We start from the raw sequence: 21,106 nt of genomic DNA on the forward strand, positions 1-21,106 counted from the left end.
TTATGCAGATTTGAAACTCTTGAAAGGGGCGGCTACCAAGGGCTTTGTTCGTCCTTCGCTCCGGGCTTCGGATGATTCACCAAGATCGACCCACTGCGCCTTCTTCACTGAGCCCAAAGGGGGCGTGAATTCCAAGGTTCAAAAATCGGGTTCTGAAGAAAGTCTAGGTCGAATTTCAAAGTCCAAAAGAAGCTCCCCCATGCTGGGCGTGGAGCCTTGTTTTTATAGAATTTTCTAAAAAATTTGAATTTCAAATAGGCTCAATCTGAGCCCTCCATGTGGCGCCATCTCAGGGGTGCTATTTTGATTTTTTTGAGAAAATAAAATGGGAAATTTTGTGGGTGAGACACCTCAGCAGAATTTGAAAATTTTCAAAATTGGGTTTGCTTGATTTTCTCTGCAGGAAGCTCCCAAATGGTGCCACCTCAGAGGGTGCTACCTGGGGTTTGAAATTCAAAATTTGCCTTTTGTAGGGAGCCCTCAGGTGGCGCCACCTCATGGGGCTATTTTTATTAAAAATATAAAATAAATAAAAGAAATGAAGCCAAGTGGGAGCTCTGAAATGGCGCCACCTCAAAAGGAGGTTTGAGATGTAAAGCTGGAAACAGTAGAAGCATGCCATGTGGCGCCACCTCTGGAAGCTCTTGACACATGTTAGAAGGACAGGAGTGGAAGAAGCAGATTGTGCCACCTCAGAGGAATTCAAATTCTACTTTTTCTGCAGGAAAGGAGAGGCTGACATGTGGCGCCACCTCAGGGTGGCTCCACACTACCATGTGGCAGGAGAACAGGAATGGGAGAAGCAGAATGCGCCACCTCAGAGGGGGTTTTTTCTACTTTTTCTGATGCAGAGAGGTCTGGACATGTGGCAGACAAGTGTCAGTTGTCTGGAGAAGCCTTCTCAAATGGCGCCACCTCATAAGGTGATTTGAATTTCAAATGGGGGGTTGGCTCTGGAGGAATGGAGGATGGACATGTGGCAGTTCCTCAGAGTGGCTCCTACAATGCCATGTGGCAGGAGGGAAAAGCAAGGAACATGTGGCGCCCTCATAGACAAAGTAGAAAAAGGTAGAACTCCAAGATTTGCGCCACCTAGCTCTTGTCTACAATTTTTTGAATGGTTGCTTTTCTGAAGAAAGCCAAGAGTGACATATGTCTTCTACTTTTTCTGAAGGAAGCTAGACATGACACGTGTCATCTACTTTTCTGGGAAAAGTAGGGGAAAAACATGTGTCATCTTGCTTTTTCTAAAAGAAGCAGAGAATGACACGTGGCAGAGGGAAGAGAAGGAGGTCCAAGCCATGTGGCGCCATCTCAGACAAAATAGAAAAGGTGAAATTCAGGATTTTCGCCACCTCTAGAGAGATTTGAATATTTGAATTCCAGTTTTTCTGAAGAGAGCAGGAAATGACACGTGGCATCTACTTTTTCTGAGAAGAGCAGAGAATGACACATGTCACCTGCTTTTTCTGAAAAGAGTAGAGGATGCCATGTGTCCTTTGCAGGAGACAAACTTCAAATGGTGCCACCTCAGAGGAGACAAGCCTACCTTTTCTGGAGGAAGCTAGGAGTGACACGTGTCTCCTACTTTTCTGAGAAAAGTAGGGAGAGACATGTGTCAGGCTACTTTTCTGAAGGAGGGAGAGGTTTACACGTGTCCTCTGTAGGAGACACTCTTCAAATGACGCCACCTCAGAGGAGACAAGTTTTGCTTTTTCTAGACAGGACAACACATGACACTTGGCATCTCAGGATGATCTTTGGAATGACACATGGCGCAGGGTGAAGATGGTGGATGCTGACACATGGCATAGAATGAAGAGGGGGTCTAATGACATGTGGCGGCTTCTTAAGGTACCCCCACACTGACACTTGGCAGATAAATGGGAAGAGAGAGAAAAGACAAGTGGCGCCAATCCAGGGGACAAGGCTCCTATTTTTTTGGGTTTTTCAAAATTCAAATTTTTCAAAAGAAGAGCCTGTGTGACACCACCTCAGTGTGGGTCCCACATTGCTTCTTTATTGAAAATAAGACAACAAAACCTCTTTTTGGAATTTTCAAAAAAATCTGGACTAATTGGTAAAACAATAATTTTTAAAAGAGTTAGCCCCTATAGGGCGATTTTGTAAAAGGAAGATAGTTGAAATAGCTGACAAAAGGCAAAATCTGAGTTGAAGTAGCTGAAATCCATATTGAAAACTATCCAGATCGTTTCCTGAGAAAATATTTTGAAATTCAGAGTCCTGAGGGTAAAATGGGAAGAATTGATAACTTTGAAGACCCAGGGTTTTGGAATCGATTTCGAAAATAGTTGAAATTCTAATCTGGATTAAAAATTTTGAAATCAAGAGTTCTGGACCTCGAAATGACATGTTGTGCAGTGTAGTGATATGAGATGCTCATGCAATGATATGCAATGTCATGTCTTATGCAATATAATCTTGAACCAAGGCTTGGAGATTCTTGTCTTCTGTCAGGAATAAAATTTTGAACATCTGAGCTAAAAATAGAGAAATTTTGAGAGTTCCAGATGAAATTTAGACTTTTGCAAGGTTCGGGTTCAGAAAATGACCATTTTGCCCTCCGACGATTTCAAAGGCTGGATGATGATGTTTTGGTGAAAATGACGGGGAGGTGAGTGAAAATTTGGGGTGTTTACAACTGGAACAGTAGTTAGTCGACTAATAGTTAGTTATTAGTAGACTGACAGTTATCGTCGGTCGACTGATCTGTTAATCGAGCCGTTTGGAAATCTGAACTTTTGAAACTTAGTCGAGTAGAGATAAAATTAGTCGACTGATAATATCATCAGTAGACTGAAAAACCTTTCAGTCGACTGCTGCTAAAATCTTCTGAAAAACATACATTCTGTCCGGTCGACTGATAAAAGCATTAGTCGACTGCTGCTAAATTTTCAGAAAACACATGTTCTGTCCAGTCGACTGATAAAAGCATTAGTCGACTCTTGCTAATTTTCCAGAAAACAGACATTCTGTCCAGTCGACTGATAAAACCTTCAGTCGACTAATTTGACAAAAATAACTTTTTTAGAAAATATGGCGCGAAAGGATTAGTCGACTGGTGAGTTTATTGGTCGACTAATAAACACGAAAATTTAAGAAAAGAGTTTTCTAAAGAGATTTTCATGAGGGGTTCTTTTAGAAAAGTTTTTCTAAAGACTTTTTAGGTGAAATGCAATCTAAATATGAACTCTAAGTAAGGCTCTTACAAGAATCTAAGACTTTTAATGAATTAAACATTTGCACACTAGTCTTCAAAGATTCTTCATCGAATTCTTCAATGTCTTCATTGCCTTAGCTAAAATGCAGTTGATTTCACTTGCTCATCATCAAAACCTTGTACTTAAAGTATCATGTACGACTTTATTGTCGTAACAATCTCCCTCTTTTTGATGATGACAAACTTAATCAAAGATGAAGCATTTAGATGCATAGATGGAGATTTTACTCCCCCTATCAATATGCTGCAAAACATTAAAAGTTAGCACATTTAAAGCACATATATCACATATTGATTGGTTTGCATTTCCATTAGCACATCACATTTAAAGCACGTATATCACATATTGATTGGTTTGCATTTCCATGCTTTATTTTTCTCTTAATTTCGCATTTCTCATGCAAGATCTCCTGCAATACTATCTTTTTCTCCCCCTTTGTCATAATAAAAAAGAACAAGGGCAGAAATAGCATAAGCAAAATGGAGATATAAGTTTAAAATATTACAACCCATAAAGTATCAAAGTTTAGTAAAGACAGAACATAAAGATCAGAAAAGTGAGTTGAGCAAGTCCTTGATTGAAGTAATCTCTTTCTGAATCGAAGATAGTTGTTGAGTCACATCTTCACGAAAAGTGCGTTGATGCAGCTCCAATGCTTCCAGTCGCTGTAAAAATTCATCATTGTCTTGACTTGTAGAAAATTTCTTTCTTTTTGCATGAGATGAAGGTGTCGCAGAAGGTGAAGGTTCAAAAATTGATGGTTCAGTAGGATCAGATGGTTCAGTTTGATCAACATTTAAAGGAGACAGATATTTAATTTTCATTCTTTTAAAAATAGTTTGATCAAAGAACTCTTTTTGCTCAATATATTTTTCATTTGTTAAAGAAACTTTGAAATGTCTAAAAATATGAGTTAGAAGACATCCATAAGGAAGAAATGGTTTTTGTTTCCACAAATTTGTAAAATACACATTGGCCCAATTTACAGAAATATTTTCAAATAAAACATAAAGAGCCGTAGATAGATCTATGGAATAATAATCAAAAGAACTAGTTTTAGGTAGAACATTATGGGCAAAGATTCGTCCAGCAATGCGTGCACGAGTTTGAACATTAGTATTTTTGAAAGGAGGGCAGTGAGGTGCACCTGGAAGAAGAATTTGTTCAAAAATTCTCTCATCATTCAGTTCAACAGTGTTGAAAAGAGTGTCTGAAGATGGAATTTCTAGAATTTCTCCAAGTAGTTTGGAATCAAACTCGATTTCAACATCACGAACAAGAGAGGACAGAACTTTAGTTTCATGATCAATATGTAAATTCATATAAAACAAGTGAATCAGAAAAGGATAGTGAAGGGTATCTACACAGGCATAAAAAAAATGTGAAATTTCTGAAAATAATTCTCTTATTTTGTAACAAGAAAACAGGTGAAAGAATACATTTCGGCCTGGTAAAATAGGTAGTGCAGAAATTGATCCAAAAGTATCATATAAAAGAGGATTTCGGAGTAATCTGAGAGAAAATCCATGTCTTGAAGAAGGTGTAGGAGGAGGAGAACCTAAACCTTTTACAGATGTAGACTTCGAACGAGGCATGGTTAAAAAAAAATTACCAAAAAAAAATTCGGCTTCCAAACGACGTCCGACAGAAGGAAAATGTTGTACGGCGTTGTGAAACAGAAACAAAGGAAGATACGGTTGTTGATGGCGAGTGTGGAGGCTGCCACAAGGGGATTCTGTCAATGGCTGAAGATACACTGTCACATCAAGAGTGTTTTGGCGTGATTTGAAGATGCGCCAGTTACTGCAAGAGGATTCCGGCGTTTCCCGGTCACGGCCAGAAGATTTCAGCGTCTCCCTGTCACGGCAAGAAAATCCCGGCGAGGATAGGATCGAACGACACTCCGAGGGTTTTTCGGAAGAGAGAGAGGAAAGAGAGAGATAGAGGGTTTTCGTTTTAAGGGTTTCATTTTTAAGAAAACGAAAAGGTGTGAAAAATAAAATGAAACGATGCCTTTTTTTTAAAAAAAAGGGTGTTAAAAATCCAAGGGGTATCGAGACCCTTCAGTTAAAATTTAAAAAAAAAAATTTAGTCGACTAAAACTTTATCGGTCGACTAAGAATGTGCGACTCATTCTAAACATCAGTCGACTAGAAATATATCGGTCGACTAATATGGTGCGATTCATTCTAAAATTTTAAAGCATCAGTCGACTAAAATTTTATTGGTCGACTAATATAGTGCTATTTTGAGATTTTGTTCAAAAATCAGCATTTTTATAAATCCAAAAATGAGCAAATACCTAGTTCTCTCCTAATTCTCATAAAATCTTCATTTTTAAGAGGTTTAGTGAAGATATCGGCATGTTGTTCTTTAGTGGAAATAAAATTTAATGAAATATCTCCTTTTAACATATGATCTCTTAAGAAATGATGTCTAACTTCAATATGCTTAGTTCTTGAGTGCTGAACAGGATTTTTGAAAGATTTATAGCACTAGTCTTATCACAATAAATAGTTGTTGTGGAGTAATTCAAACCAAAATCTTTTAAGGTCTGTTTCATCCATAGTACTTGTGAACACGCTAAACTAGCTGTTATATATTCTGCTTCAGTTGTTGAGAGTGACAGCGAATTTTGCTTTTTACTAAACCAAGAGACTAAGGAATTTCCTAAGAAATGACAAGTTCCACTAGTACACTTACGATCAGATTTACTTCCCGCAAAATCTGGATCACTATATGAAACTAAATCAAAGAAAGATGATTTTGGGTAAAACAAACTAAAATCTAAAGTATCTTTCAAATAACGAAGAATTTGTTTTACTGCAGTTAGATGAGATTCCTTTAGATTAGCTTGAAATCTTGCACACATACAAACACTAAACATAATATCAGGTCAACTAGCAGTTAAGTATAATAGAGATTCAATCATACCTCTGTAGAGCTTAGTATCTACACTTTTACCATTTTCATCTTTATCAAGAGAAGTAGTTGTACTCATAGGATTCCTTCTTGATTTCGATGAGTCCATCCCAAATCTCTTGAGAAGTTCTTTTGTATACTTAGCCTGATTGATGAAGATTCCTTCTTCAATTTGCTTTATTTGAAGTCCAAGGAAGTAGTTTAATTCGCCCATCAAGCTCATTTCAAACTCTTCCTGCATAACTTTAGCAAATTCTTTACAAAGAGAATCATCAGTAGAACTAAATATTATGTCATCAACATAAATTTTCACAATAAGAATATCTGAATTAAGATTTTTAATAAATAAAGTGGAGTCTACCCGACCAATGAAAAAACCAGATTGTTCTAGAAAATTTCGTAGTCTTTCATACCACGCTCTTGGTGCTTGTTTAAGTCCGTACAAAGCTCTTTTTAATTTGTAGACTTTTTCAGGATATTTCTCATTTTCAAAGCCTGGAGGTTGCTCTACATAAACTTCTTTATTGATGTGTTCATTTAAGAATATACTCTTAACATCAATTTGATATAACTTGAAGTTCATGTAACTAGCAAAAGCAAACATCATTCGAATTGACTCCAATCGATCCACTGGTGCATATATGTTGATGATATTCTGGTAAATCGAAGCTCTCAATCAGGTCTTCAAGCGACTCACTCTTTATAAACTAAGACTCAATCCACAAAAATGTGTTTTTGGAGTTGAATCACGCAAGTTGCTAGGCTTTTTGGTAAGTAAAAAGGAGATAGAAGTGGATCCCGCTAAGGCCAAGTCCATCATTGACATGCCACCCCCGACTAATCTCAAAGAATTACGTAGCCTTCAGGGACGCATGCAATCAATCCGGCAATTTATATCCAATTTAGCCATGAGATGTGAGCCTTTCAATCATTTACTCAGAAAGGGAGTAAAATTTGATTGGGGACCAGAATGCCAGCAATCATTTAAGCGTATCAAGAAATATTTGCTCAATCCTTCTGTCTTAAAACTGTCAGAATTGGAAAAACCCCTCTTGCTATACATTTCGGTTAATCAAGTTGCTTACGGCAGATTCTTGGCGCAATATGAAGAAGGCAGTATGATAGAGTATGCCATTTACTATGTGAGCAAGACCTTTGTTGATTACGAGAAGAAATACTCTCAGATAAAGAAGACATGTCTAGATCGGTTTGGATGTGTCAGAAATTGAGACACTATCTGTTGGCATCTGAAGTCAAGATTCTATCCAAATTAAATCCTCTCAAGTACATTCTCAAGCAACCATTTCTCAATGGACGGATTGCCAAATGGCAAGTCCTGTTGATGCAGTATGATCTGAAGTATGTCTCCTAGCAATCTATCAAAGGCCAAGCAATTGCAGACCAATTGGCCGATTTTCCTTTAGCCGAGGATGTTAAAGCCGAAGATGATTTCCCTGATGAACGGATCTGCAATATTCAGCAATCTCCAGTTTGAAATTTATTTTTTGACGGTTCCAAGAATATGGCAGGCATAGGAATCAGAATTTTGCTAATCACACCAGAGAAGGAGATGATCCTTTTTTCTCTCAAACTGGATTTTCAGTGCACTCATAATATGGTCGAGTATGAAGCTTTGATACAAGGTCTGAAAATTCTACAGGACTTCAATGTCAAGAGAGTGCATGCCTATGGCGACTCTTTCCTCGTCCTCAATCAAGTCCTAGCCGAATGACAAGTGAAGGATAAAAAATTACTTCCTTATCAAAAGATCGTCTCAGCTCTTGCCAACACTCTCGAAGAATTCCAACTTTGCCATATCAAGAGAGACTTCAATCAAATAGCTGACAGTTTAGCCAATCTGGGATCCATCTTGTCTTTAAAGAGCGGAGAATCTTGTCGCTCCTTTGAAATTGGCAGACTTGATCAACCTGCTTTCATTCCAGTAGAACAGATAAACCAGGCTGAACAAAGGAAGAAGCCCTGGTATCATGACATCAAAAATTTCATTGAAACTGGCAAATTTCTTTCAGAACTCTCGAAGAAAGAGCAGCGAGCAATTCAGCACATGTTTGCTCGATATTTTAATCTTGCTGATGTTCTCTATCATCGCAGATTCAGTTTTGAGTATTCCAGATGTTTTGACGAAGAAGAAGCCAAAGAAGTTGTGCAAGAGGCACACAAAGGCATTTGCAGTGGTCATGTTGGCTACCAAACTCTTGTCAAGCAAATCATCCGAGCAGGATATTATTGGAAAACTATGCAGCAAGACTGTTATCGTTTTGTGAAGAAGTGTATTCAATGCCAGATGCATGCACCTTCCATCTATGCGCTAGCAACGTATTTGCAATCTGTCGTCTCTTCATGGCCTTTTTCTATATGAGCCTTTGATGTTGTAGGCTCTATCACTCCTTCTGCTTCGAATGACCACAAATATTTTCTTGCCGCAACAGAATACTTCACTAAATGAGTAGAAGTTGTTACTCTACGCATAATAGAAGGTCGACATGTGGTCTCATTCATCCACAAGAATATCCTATGTCGTTTCGGCATACTACATGATATCGTGTCAGATAATGGCAGCTATTTCAAGAATGAGAGAATGAGGACATTCTGCTCAAAGTTCAGAATCCATCATCATTTTTTCGCTCCTTATTATCTTAAAGGGAATGGTTAGGCAGATGCCACCAATAAGATTCTGATTCGAATCCTGGAGCAAACTTTGAAGATAGGTCGTGACTGGAATGAGAAGATTCATGATGCGTTATGGGCGTACAAAACCACCATTTGAACTTCAACTAATGCTACTCCGTCAGAACTTGTCTACGGGACTAAAGTAGTACTGCCTCTACACGTTCAGAAACCTGCTCTGAAGTTTGCATCACTTCTGGAGTTACCACTTAATCAGTATCAGCAACAGCGACTAATACAACTTGGTTTGCTCGATGAAAGAAGGCTTAGAGCAGCAGAGCATGCTCAATCATATCGTCAGAGGATAGCCAGACAATATGCAAAATTTGTCATTGAAAGAAAATTTCGAGTCAATGATCTAGTGCTCAGATCAACGACTTATCTCAAGCACCGCTCAGGTGGAAAGTGGTCACCAAATTGAGAAGGTCCCTATGTTGTCAAAGAGGCATTACCCCGCAATTCATATTGGCTCATCAATGCCGACAGAGTGGAACTGCCCGATCCTATCAATGCTCGATATTTGAAAGAATTCTATACTTAAATCATGTCTTATTCTTTGTAATTCCTTAAATTTTCTTCAAATAATGATCAGATTCTCTTTTTTTTTCAGTTACACTGGGGCATTTTTGAAATTTCATTTTTATCCACAAATATCCTATATGCAGGCAGGATAACATCTCTCATTTTACACGCGTGTGCACCCATTTATATCATTTTGCATTCATATTTGCATACATCTGCATTCATTGGCATTAACATTTATTTGCATCAAATTCATTACCTATTAAGGATAAGGGATAATCCTGATACCTCGACAATCATTCTCATCATAATTTCCAAATATTTTGAGAGCGTCGGTCTCTTTCAAAAATTCAAGTCTCAATTTAAAAACAAGGTATGTTTTCAAAATCCAGTGCTCAAATTGGTACATTTTCAAAACCCAGTGCTCGAACTGGTATATTTTCAAAATTCAGTGCTCAAACTGGTATATTTCCAAAACCCAGTGCTCAAACTGGTACATAATCAAAATCCAATGTCTATGTTGATATATTTTCAAAACCCGGTATTCATACTGGTGTTCTTTCAAAATTAAGCACTCGTGTTAGTGTCTCACTGGTTGGTCGTGTTAGTCGACCTCTAGGGTTCAGTCTTCGTACTGATCATTCATCAAAATTCAAGTTCCAATTACCAATTTCGGCCCTCGGGTAATCCAATTACCAATTTCGACCCTCGGGCCATCCAATCACCAATGTCGGCCCTCGGGCCATCCAATTACCAATTTCGGCCCTCGGGCCACTCAATTTCCAAATCTCTAATTTTGACCTTCGGGTTACCCAATTCCCAATTTCGACCTTCGGGTCAATCAATTTCCAATTTTGACCTTTGGGTCAATCAATTCCAATTTCGACCTTTGGGTCAATCAATTCCAATTTCGACTTTCGGGTCAATCAAATTCCAATTTTCAATTTTTAATTTCCAATTTCCAATTTTGGTCACCCAATACCAATTTCAATCATTTCCTCTTGTAAGAGACCATTTTTATAGGGTGAGTTTGAGGGAGCTCATTCTTTTTGCATGCTATCCTTTGTTCACTTAGCCCCTTTTCAGAGAGAGTTTGAAGGGACTCATGTCTTTGTGAACCGTTCGCAAAACAAATTTCCAATTTCACACAAGGAACCATTAGTTCAGGGAGAACTTCGATGGAAGCTCGCTTTCCTTGTAACCCCAATTTCATACTAGACCATTTCATCATGAAGGACCCTCTTTGCAGGGAGAGTGTGATGGACTCGTTCCTTCATGATCAATTCACCGACCTTGCCATTACCGGCCTCTTTCCATAAGAAAAGCCTAATGTTAGGAAGTTTTGACGAAAGCTTAATTTCTCTTTGAAAGTTCATTTTGCAAATACCTCCTCTTCAGGGAAGAGAGGAGTAATTTCTATTTCTCATTTTGAATCTTCTCCTTTGGGGAAAGGAGAGGATAATTTTTTTTCCATGGATGCGTTGGGTGTGCTTCAAATGCTCGCTTTCACCGAGGATTTCAAGAACATTTTGCCAATTTTCATTAAATATTTATTGATTTCAAAATCTTTATTGCACAAAAACTTTACCTCAAAATACCTTCAGTATTACTTCTAAAAGGACAAAGCTTTCGCAAAGAGGGGTTTAAAATTCAAAATCTTTCTATTGGCCAACCAAAAGGGATGAAGAATAGATCCTTAATATGGCCAGCAAAGAAAATTCAATGTTGTTGCAAAGTCATAAGTGATCGATATTGATCATAGTCAATAACACATTTTTAAAGATCATTCTTGGAAAATAAGGCAGTCGAAATATCCTGAGTAATATAGAAAAATCCATTTAATTCCCATATCTCCTCAATCATTTAAGTTGCAATTAAATATCTGCAAAAGGGATCTCTCAATTGTCGTCAAGATGAAGACGAATTATGCGAGTTAGACCCCCGGAGCCAAAGAAGATTTGGATCATCTCCAAGATGAAGGAGTTTGTGACGGATCCTTCTAGGGAAAGTTCAGAACACCGTCAAGATGAAGGCGACAACGATGAGCCTCTCGACAAACCCTAAAGGATATTTAATTTCTGCTATCATCAAGAGATTTTCAACCAAAGAGCCAATAACCGTCAATATAATCCCTGATGTAAAGAAGGATCAGAACATCTCTGAGATGAAGGAGTTTGTGACGTACCCTTCCAAAAAAGAAAAAGAAAAAGGTCAGGACATCTCCAAAAAGAAGGATGATGTAATCCCCCAAAAAACCTAAGAGAGCGCTAATTCTGCCCCAAAAGAAAAGAGGGCGGAAAGATCATAATGAGAAAAGAATCCCAAGATATCAGACTGCCAAATCTGTCAAGAATCCTCTTTAAATTTTATGAAATTCTTTTTTCAATATTCTTTCACCCATTGCTTTCACAATGAGAATACTTTCTTTTCTATTCATATCAGAGAAATTGATAGCTTCCTTGAAAGAAAGTCAATTGCAAGCAATTTGAATTTGAATTTGAATCTTGATTCTACGGAGTTAAGCCCAATCGGAGGTAATACTTCAGGTAGAAAAGAAAGAATATTTTCGCACCAATGTGCATCATTTCTAACTATTTTGAATCAACAACAATTTTTCAACATTTTGAAAACATTTTCTAGATATCCTAGCATGAAGCAAGAGCTTGAGGTTCAACTTTGGCGCATCCTGACACCATTTGTTATCCATTTTAGGACTTGATAACGGGAGTTTTCAAGATTCCTTCCCTTCTTTGGTATAATTTGAGTGCCTGGGCTCTCAGATTCGCACACTTCACTGTGTCCCCACTATCCCACTATAGACAGTCCAATTTCGGCTTGAGGTTAAGCCACAAATCATTTTCTCGCAAAAGGTCATCAATTTCAAAAGTTATTTAGTCTCAGTAATGAGGCACCCAAAATCAAACCCCTTTTCAAGCTTTAGGGACCCCAATTTCATCCTTTTGCAAAACCCCTATCGGATTCATTGTCCGAAAGTCCAAAGGTTCCATCATGGGTTCTTCTTTCAAGAATCCCATCATTTCATTTCCCGGTTAGGTTAAGGGTTAAACCTGAGCCTCATTTTGATAAGGTATTTCATTTTCCGATTAGGTTAAGGGTTAAATTTGAGCTTCATTTCGATGAAGTATTTCATTTCCCGGTCAGGTTAAGGGTTAAACCTGAGCCTCGTTTTTACACGAGGTATTTTTCGTCCTATCCAGGTTAAGGGCAAAACCTAAATCTCACTTCTTTGAACCTATTTTTTCTTTTTTATTCTCCATTTCATATCTACCATTTTTCACCAGGGCTAATTTCTTTATACCCAATCAGATCCTTCTAACTGGGGCATTTTTATAGCCCAAATTTGGTGTGTTTTTCTTTGCCACTAAGCTCATCCATAAACCGGCTTAGTAGCAAAGAGGGGCATCTGTAAATACCCCAATTTTTTCTTATGCATGCTCAGACAACCCTCCTCGTGCAATGACAACCCTGTTAGGTCAGTGTAGGAGTCCAACCCCGAGTCAGTTTCAGAAAATCATCACTTTACCCATTTTCATTAGGAAAATTACCATTTTACTCTTAGGTCATCCCAGACCCTAGTCAGTTAGAGTCAACCAAGCTCATTGGTCAGTTCAGAACAGTTAGAATATCAGTCATTTCAAGCTCACCTGAGCTCATGATGAACAAACCATTTTCATTTCTGACCATTCTTGCCAAAATTGGATCATTTCTATAGAAATGAGCTCATTTCTCACTCAAATCCAAGCTAATTGTCTCTGAGTCAGTCATTCTTAGTCAATCATATTCCTCTAAGTCTAGCTTGAGCTCACCAGGAGTTCAAGCGTTCCAATTCCAGTTCAAAACCATTTCCAAGTGTTTAGGAGCCCATTTTACTCTATTTCAGCTCTTTCAGCTGAAATTGAGTTGAGTTCAGTCAATTGAGCTAGTGTTCGAGCTTTGATTTTAGTTCATGTCAGTATTACTGATCTTTGTTTTAGCTCAAACCTAGCTCAGATTCGTAATTCACTTCACTCCAATGACCATTCCATACCATTTCTCTAAAAATGACAGCTTTTCTTAAAAATTTAGTCGAAAAGGTCAGTTGAATCAGTGTCTTGTCAGTCCAGTTGAGTTCTGAAACTCGAAAAGCCAGCTTAATCTAGTTCATTTCAGTTCAATCCAACTAAAACCCTAATTTTCAGTGTCACTCTGGCCTGGTAGAGCCCGAAAACCATTTCTTGAACTATTTTGTGATTTTTATTAAAATTATCACTTTTTGAACTAGTATAAGTGCCAATCGGGGTCTAATATCCAATTTTCTTCATTTAGGGTCATCATTTCGCATGGCCTTTCATGTCATTTCATATCATTCCTCAGCATTTCATAACATTTCATCATATTTCATTCCATTTTCGAAGTCCAGAACTCCAGTTTTATAAATTTCAATCCAGATTGAGTTTTAAAAGTTTTCAAAAATCAATTTCAAACCCTGGGTTTCCAAAATTAACATTTTTACTCCCAGGATTCTAAATTTGAAAATATTTTCTCGAGGAAAACAATTCAGATTTCTTTCAAACTCAATTTTTTAAATTCTAAACTGGATTTGCTTCGCAACGGGGTATTGAACTTCAAAATTCAAGCTCATTTCAAAAACTGCCAAAAATAGCTTGTTTCGTTCAAGAATTTCTAAAAAGACCATTTTATCCCTATAATTACCAAAATGAATTTCAAATTTGGAAAGAGCGCCCACTCTGAGATGGCTCCTTCATTCTCATTTTAAATAAAAAAAAGAGACTTTATCTTTTCTATTTATTTTGCTTTCTTTCGTTTTTCTTTTATTATTATTTTTTTGTTATTTTTATTTTATTTTATGAGAGCAGGTGGGACCCACAAGAGGGTCGACCAGCCCCCTCTCTTTTCCTCTTTCTTTCCTTTTTCCTTCCCCCTTTTCTTTCTTCTTTTTTTTTTCCTTTTCCTTTTCTTCTTCTTCCCTTTTTTCTTCTTCTTTCTTTCCTTTCTCCTTTTTCTTTTTCTTCTTCCTTCTTTTTTTCCTTCTCTTGGTCATTCACGTGGATCTCCTCCAGCCCCTCCTTCCTCTCTTCCTTTCCCTCTTCTTTCTTCCCTCTTTTCTTTCCTTTTCCCTTTTTCTTTCTCTTTCCTTTCTTCTCTTCTTTTTCTTTCCTTCTTTCTTTCCCTCCTTTCTTTCCTTCCCTTTTCCTTGGTCCAGCCACCATAAGACCCCCTTACTTACCTATTCCCAAGGACATTCACGTATTCTCCAGCTCTCTCCTTCTCTCCCCTCTCACTAAAGCCATTTTCTATTTGAAAACTTAGGGGAAAATGTTTATTTTTCCTAAGCCTTCAACCCAAAGCAATTCACGTATTCTTTCAGCCCCCCCCAAAAAAACTCCCTCTCTTTTTCTCCCCTTTGCTGCTACAGCCCCACAGCAACACCTCCAGCCCTCCTTGCAACACTCCTTGCAGGTTTACTTCATCTCCAACAAGGTCTACACAGCTACAGCCCCAAAGCCTTTGCTTGGTTGCAGTCCTCCTTAAGACGTTGGTGACAGCAGCCCCAACTCCCCCATCACAACCTTCAGCCCTTCACTAGAGGCAGCCTTTCTCTTTCATCTCCCACAAGTAAGTCACACCGAGCCATCACCTCCACCAAGCTTTACCTTGCTACAGCCTTCCCCCTCCATTGGCCACGGCTCCTACCAAGGTGCTGCAGCCACCATCTTCAACACCATCAGCACCATCTGCAGCTTCAACCTTCAAACGGCTGCAGCCTTGTTCCAGCTATCTCCCACTGTTGCAGCAAGGCCCCAAGGCCTTTCCTTGGTGCAGACCTTCCAGTTGAAGCAGCTCCTTGGAGACGCCCAGCCCACCTTCAAGCTTCAAGGTTGCAGCCACCATAGCCTTCCCTCCAATCGATCCAAGGTAGGACCCCTCTAGCCATTTTATTTTATCGCACCCAAAATTTATTTATTTATTTATTTATTTTTGTTTGATCTTTGTTGCAAACTTCATGTAAAAGTCATTTTTTTTACAAAAGGAATAACTACAGCTTGACGTCAATTAGGCTATGGCGATAGTCGTTTTGGGCTCATTATGTATTGGAAAGACCATCATATATGGAGTAAATTCATGTTATCTCCTTTCGTAGGATAGTTTGTCTGAATTTTAAATGTTTTAACTTTACCATGTAGGTCTTTATTTTTATTATTAAATACTCTTTACAATAGACCTATTATATGTAAAGGCTAAAAAATGAAAGATTCATATCGATAGATCGAATCTTTCACTTCATGAGCCAAAAGCAAAAATATATTATGCCCCCATTGATTTTGTTTTTTAGTTTTATACTTCATGCTATTTAATGTTAGAAAATGCATTTAGGATAGTATATTAATCATTTATTATTATTATTTTCATATAGATTTCATTATTATCTAAGTTAGAATCAATAGAGTTCGTTTCGATGCAAAGTCCATACGTTAGTTCATGTGAATTTTTGCGTCTATAAATTCTGCAAATTTTGTTGTTATTAGATCTGTATGACATTTGGTTCCTGAATTTTTTTTGATTTAAATTGAAATCATCATTATCATAAAAATAAATAAAAGATCAACCGTGGGTTTTGAACCCTTCAAAAATTTCAGTTTTTGTTTTGGCAGACAAAAGCCCCCAAGAATTCCTAGATGGATGATCCAATTTTTCCTCAAAAAAATACCATGGATCTCTGTAAGAACCTATTATTTTCCTATAAATTTTTAGTTTTTCCCAAGTAGCTTTGGCCTCTACTAAAAATTGATTTTCGCAGACCTTTGAGAAAATCTTAATTTTTTTTGTCAGGGTATAGAGCGACCCTAATTTGCTGTGTCTGTACAATATATAGGTTGTCTGTCAAAACTTTCAACATAAAAGTTGTTATTAACTCATTTATCTGTCATTTACCGAAATTTGGGAATTTTGGGGATTGTCCAAGTATTTTTCCCAAAATTATCTTTTCTCTCTGACAAATTCTCATGCCTAAAAATTTCAGAGATTCAAACCTCTAATAATCCTCTGCTACAGCCCTAATCATAACCCGAATCTCAATGCTTTAAAAATAGAAAATCTTACTTTGTTTGTCAAGAACATGTTCCCAGAATTTAAGCCATTTTCCCATAATTCAGCTATTTTTCCCTTAATTTCTTCTGAAACCTGTTTGTCTACCTTAAATCCTAGAGTCACCCGATTCCGATCCGACTTGCCAGAACTATCCAGCTCTGACCATAGGTCAAAACCAGAATATGTAAAATGCAAAAATCTTTTCCTAACTGTCCTATGTTACCCCATAAAATTTGGGAAAATTTTATGGAAGTTTAGTACCCTAAATCCCATTTAGAATCAATATTTTACGCAAAATCTTGATTTTTTTGTATTTTTAGTTATTTTCCATATTAAAAAAATAACAAAAAAATAGATTTTCAAGCTTTATTCTATTTTTAGGATTATTCTAGGTGTCCATGCCAAATTTGGATGAATTCTAAGTTTATTTGCTTTGTATGTCAGTTTATTTTTAAATTCAGAGGCGAAAATTGAGTCGAATTTGATATTTTGTGATATGTTTGCCATTTTAGGGCTTTTATCATGTAAATAAGCATATAGAATAATATTAGGGTTAATTTTAATATCATTTGCATTTCACATTTTCTATTTTTGTAAATTTTATTTCAAAAAACCTTGGTTTCAAGGCCATAGTCTTGTTATCAGGGGCATTTTGGTCATTTTGACATAAATTTCAAAATTCCAAACTTCAATTTTCCAAATTTTCATGCATATTGCCATATTTCATAATATTATTTTTGATTTATTTTATTTGATTTTTAAATTTCCAAATTTTATAAAATTTCTTTCAGAAGAATCCTAATTTCAAGGTCATCAGAGGCATTTTGGTTATTTTGACTCAAATTTTGAATTTTCAAGTTTATTTGCAAAATTTATTCTTTATTTCTTATGTTTATATCAAAGGGGGTATGAATTTGGGTTTATATCTGAATAATATCCGATAATTTCCAATATTTTCGAATAAATTCAGAAAAACCTACATTTTTGTGCTGACATTGTTTTTTAGTTTTGCAGGAATATCCAGGAAGAAGATTTTTATTTTATTTTATTTTAATTCAATGTAATATCGGATGTAATATTTTGGAATAAGAGTTACTTTTCAGCTTAGAATAGGACTGCATTGCATGTAGTTTGATTTCTGAAAAATGCAATATCTGATGTATGATGCATATGCACATTTTTCAAAATCACTATGGTTGACACGAACGGAACGTGCACAAGCTCTTAGGGAGTTTATAAACTTGGTGGGACTTGTATTTATGGTCATAGTCAGAATACGAAGCAAACCAAGATTTATGATCTTCGTATTAGCCACATTCAGCCTACACTCTTTGGCTAACTTCAAAAATGCACTGCATGTCTCAAAACTCAAAAGAATTTCCCAATTCCTCAATGAATTACCTTTCAAAATTCATATTCATTCATTCAGTTTACATCATTTTCAAACTCATTTCCCAATTCCATTTCAGAAAAACAGATTTTCCCAAAAATTTCCAAGTCTTTCTCAGGATTTGATTTTCTCAGAATTCTGAATTTTCAAATGATATTTCAAAGTATTTTTCAAGTTCAAAATCATGATTTTCCAAGATTTCCACATTCTCAATTTCATTTTCAAATCCCAGAGTCGATTTTTCCAAAGTTCCTCGAATTATTTCTGAAATTGATTTTCCTAAAATTCTCAAATCCTATTCAGAAATCGATTTTCTTAGAAAAAGCTATTCCAATCTCAAAAATCATTTTCTCAGAGTTCCTAGTTTTTCCTGAGAATCCATTTTCCATTTCAAAAAATCATTTTCCAATGAACTTCTTGATTTTCTCAAGATTCTCAAATTCATTTCCTCAAAAAAGCAATTCCAATCTCAAGATTGATTTTCCCAAAGTTCAAGTTTTCCTGAGAATTCATTTTTCAATGCAAATTTCTGGTTTCTAATGAAATTCAATGATTTTCCCAGGAATTTCATTTTCAAGCACTTTTCCAGTCACTTTTCAAGCACATCTCAATTTTCTAAGGCAAACATCATGTTTTTCAAATTTGCATATTTTCAAAATTCCATAGCACAAGCCTGATTCTTTGTGCATCCTAGGAAAATAGAGCATAATTTAGATAATTTAACTTAGTCAAAGCACACATTTGATCTTTGGTTCAATTACCCCGGGTAAAGGCACCAGGAACGGTTGAACCTCGTACCGATAGGCGGATCCCATTCCATGGAATTTTCCCGCAAATTTTCAAAATAGAGGCGAGTAATTTTCAAAACCAATTTTCAAAACTTTGGTCGAGTTTGATTCGCGGAATCGTTTCTCTCTCTCACAAAAGAGGGGAAATTTTTTGCGATGAAAACAGAAAAGAGTTTGGATTTTTCCAAACTCTTTAACCTAAATTTCTTTTATAAATAGAGCCCATGGGGAGGTCGACCTCTATTCCTCTCTCATCCTCTTCTTGGAGCTTCTCTCTCCTCCCAGCTGCTTCCCCCATTGCTTTAACATCAAAGGTATGATTCTCTTCCTCCTTTTATTATTTTTTTTTGTTTTTCTTTATTTTATTTCATATTCTAGCCATTGTCGCCCATTTGATGTTGGATTCAACCATGGTTTTCATTCAAGAACCTCAAAATTGGTTCAAGAAAATGATCTAACTCTGTTTTATTGTGATTTATAGGATTCTAATCCATTAGAATCATTTAGAAATCCATTTTTTATGTTCTTAACCAGTGAAAGATGTGATTTGTCCGTTAAATGGGCTAAATCCATCTTTTCAAAGGGTAAATCAAATTCAACCATGGATTTTCTGTATTTTTTTTATTTTCCTATCATATTAATGTTTGTTTTATATATTGTAGCATCAAATCAAATTTTGTTATGTTTTTTATGTATTTTTTTTATTTCTCATGTTTAAATCATAGTTTTTAGTGTTTTATTGGATATTCGTGTGTTTTCATTCTAGGTCTGTAGAAATCATGCTATTTTGTGCTTAAATATCGATTGAAAATTTCTGATTTTTTTATGGTTGGTCCACGAATTTGTCAGTAACTCTCTATAAAAAATTCAGTTTTTTTTGGGTTCGGGAACACTATCAGAAAAATACAAAGTCGAACTATGATTCCTGTTTCTTAAAATCGCTATTGAGATTCAAGTATAACTTGCAGATGCGATATTTCTGTCATCCGAGGTCCAATTCATAATTCATAAACTGAAGTAGCTTTTTTTTTATGTCTATTATTTTTTGTAATTTTCTTATATTTTTATGTCTTTATCTGCTATTTTTCCTCTGTCTGAAAGTAGGATCTATTTTTCAAAACTCATTATGATTCATTCAAACCCTAAGTCAACTTGTGTCAATCGTATCTCTTTAATCGGAGATCCGATTGACAATCTGTAAAAAGGAAACTCTTTCTCTGTATTTTTGCTATTCACTTCTACAATTTTAGAAATTTTTAATGAAGTTTGCTATTTTTCTCTATACCCGAAACTGGAAGCACCGGTTTTAATATATTTTATATTCATTAAATTCAAGCATAGATTGCCGGAATGATATCTCCCTCACCGAAGATGATTTTTTCAATCTGTAAAAGTGAGAATCTTTTTTTTCTGTCTAGTATTCTTCTGTAAATTTTTGTGAATTTCCATGGTGATTTGACCCTTGATTCGGGACTGACACTGTGATAGGTACGTGCCCGCAGGTAAAAATAGCATATTTTAGAGTTTTTATGCAAATTTTGGATTTAAATAATGTCAAAAATAGATTTTTATGATTCTAGTTTAATTTTAGAGTTATAAGAAGTGCATGTGTTGATTTTTATTAATTTTGGAATTCATTTGATGCTCAAATTGGTTATATTGCAAAACAGGGCGCCTGTAGGATCCCGAAACACTGGCAAAATTGTGTTTTTTGTGATATTTTTTATTTTCCTTATAAAAATTCATATTTTAGGGTTTGTTCATGTTTAAAATTATGCTAGGACATTTCATATTCTATTTGGCTTTGATTTAAGTTTTTTTAAACCCTAAATCCAAAGTTTTACCAAAATATTTTCTGAAAAAACCCTGATTTCAAGGCCATAGTCTTATTTTTAGGGGTATTTTTGTCAATTTATCCCAAATTCTGAATTTCATAGTTGTTATCTTTATTATTTCTTCAATTTTATTTCATATTTTATTATGTTTATCTCAGGAAAACATGGAAAAAGGCTTATATCTAGATAAATCTAGTAATTTTCAGATATTACTAGATAAATCTAGAAAAGCCAACACATCTTCTCTAACAAGTTTTCTAGTTTTGCAAGGACATTCAAGGCTATATTTCTCCTTTTATTTTTCTTTATTTAAATTCAATTAGTGATGTAAATTGTAAATAAATTTGGAATAAGAATTTCAATTCCTTTTTAGAATTAGGGTTTGCATTGCATATAGTTTAAACTTTGATATATAACTGTTATGTTTGTCATTCATGCACATATTTCAATTCCACCATGGTCTACACAAATGACAAGTGCACTAGCTTCTAAGGAGTTGGTAAACTCGATCGAGTTTGTATTTATGGCCATAGTCAGAATATGAACGAAATCCAGATTTACCATCTTCTTTTAAGCCACAATCAACCTACACTCTTAGGCTATCTTCAA

The sequence above is a fragment of the Nuphar pumila genome, chromosome 4 (assembly GCF_984573655.1).
Source record: "Nuphar pumila chromosome 4, dmNupPumi1.hap1.1, whole genome shotgun sequence".
NCBI lineage: Eukaryota > Viridiplantae > Streptophyta > Magnoliopsida > Nymphaeales > Nymphaeaceae > Nuphar > Nuphar pumila.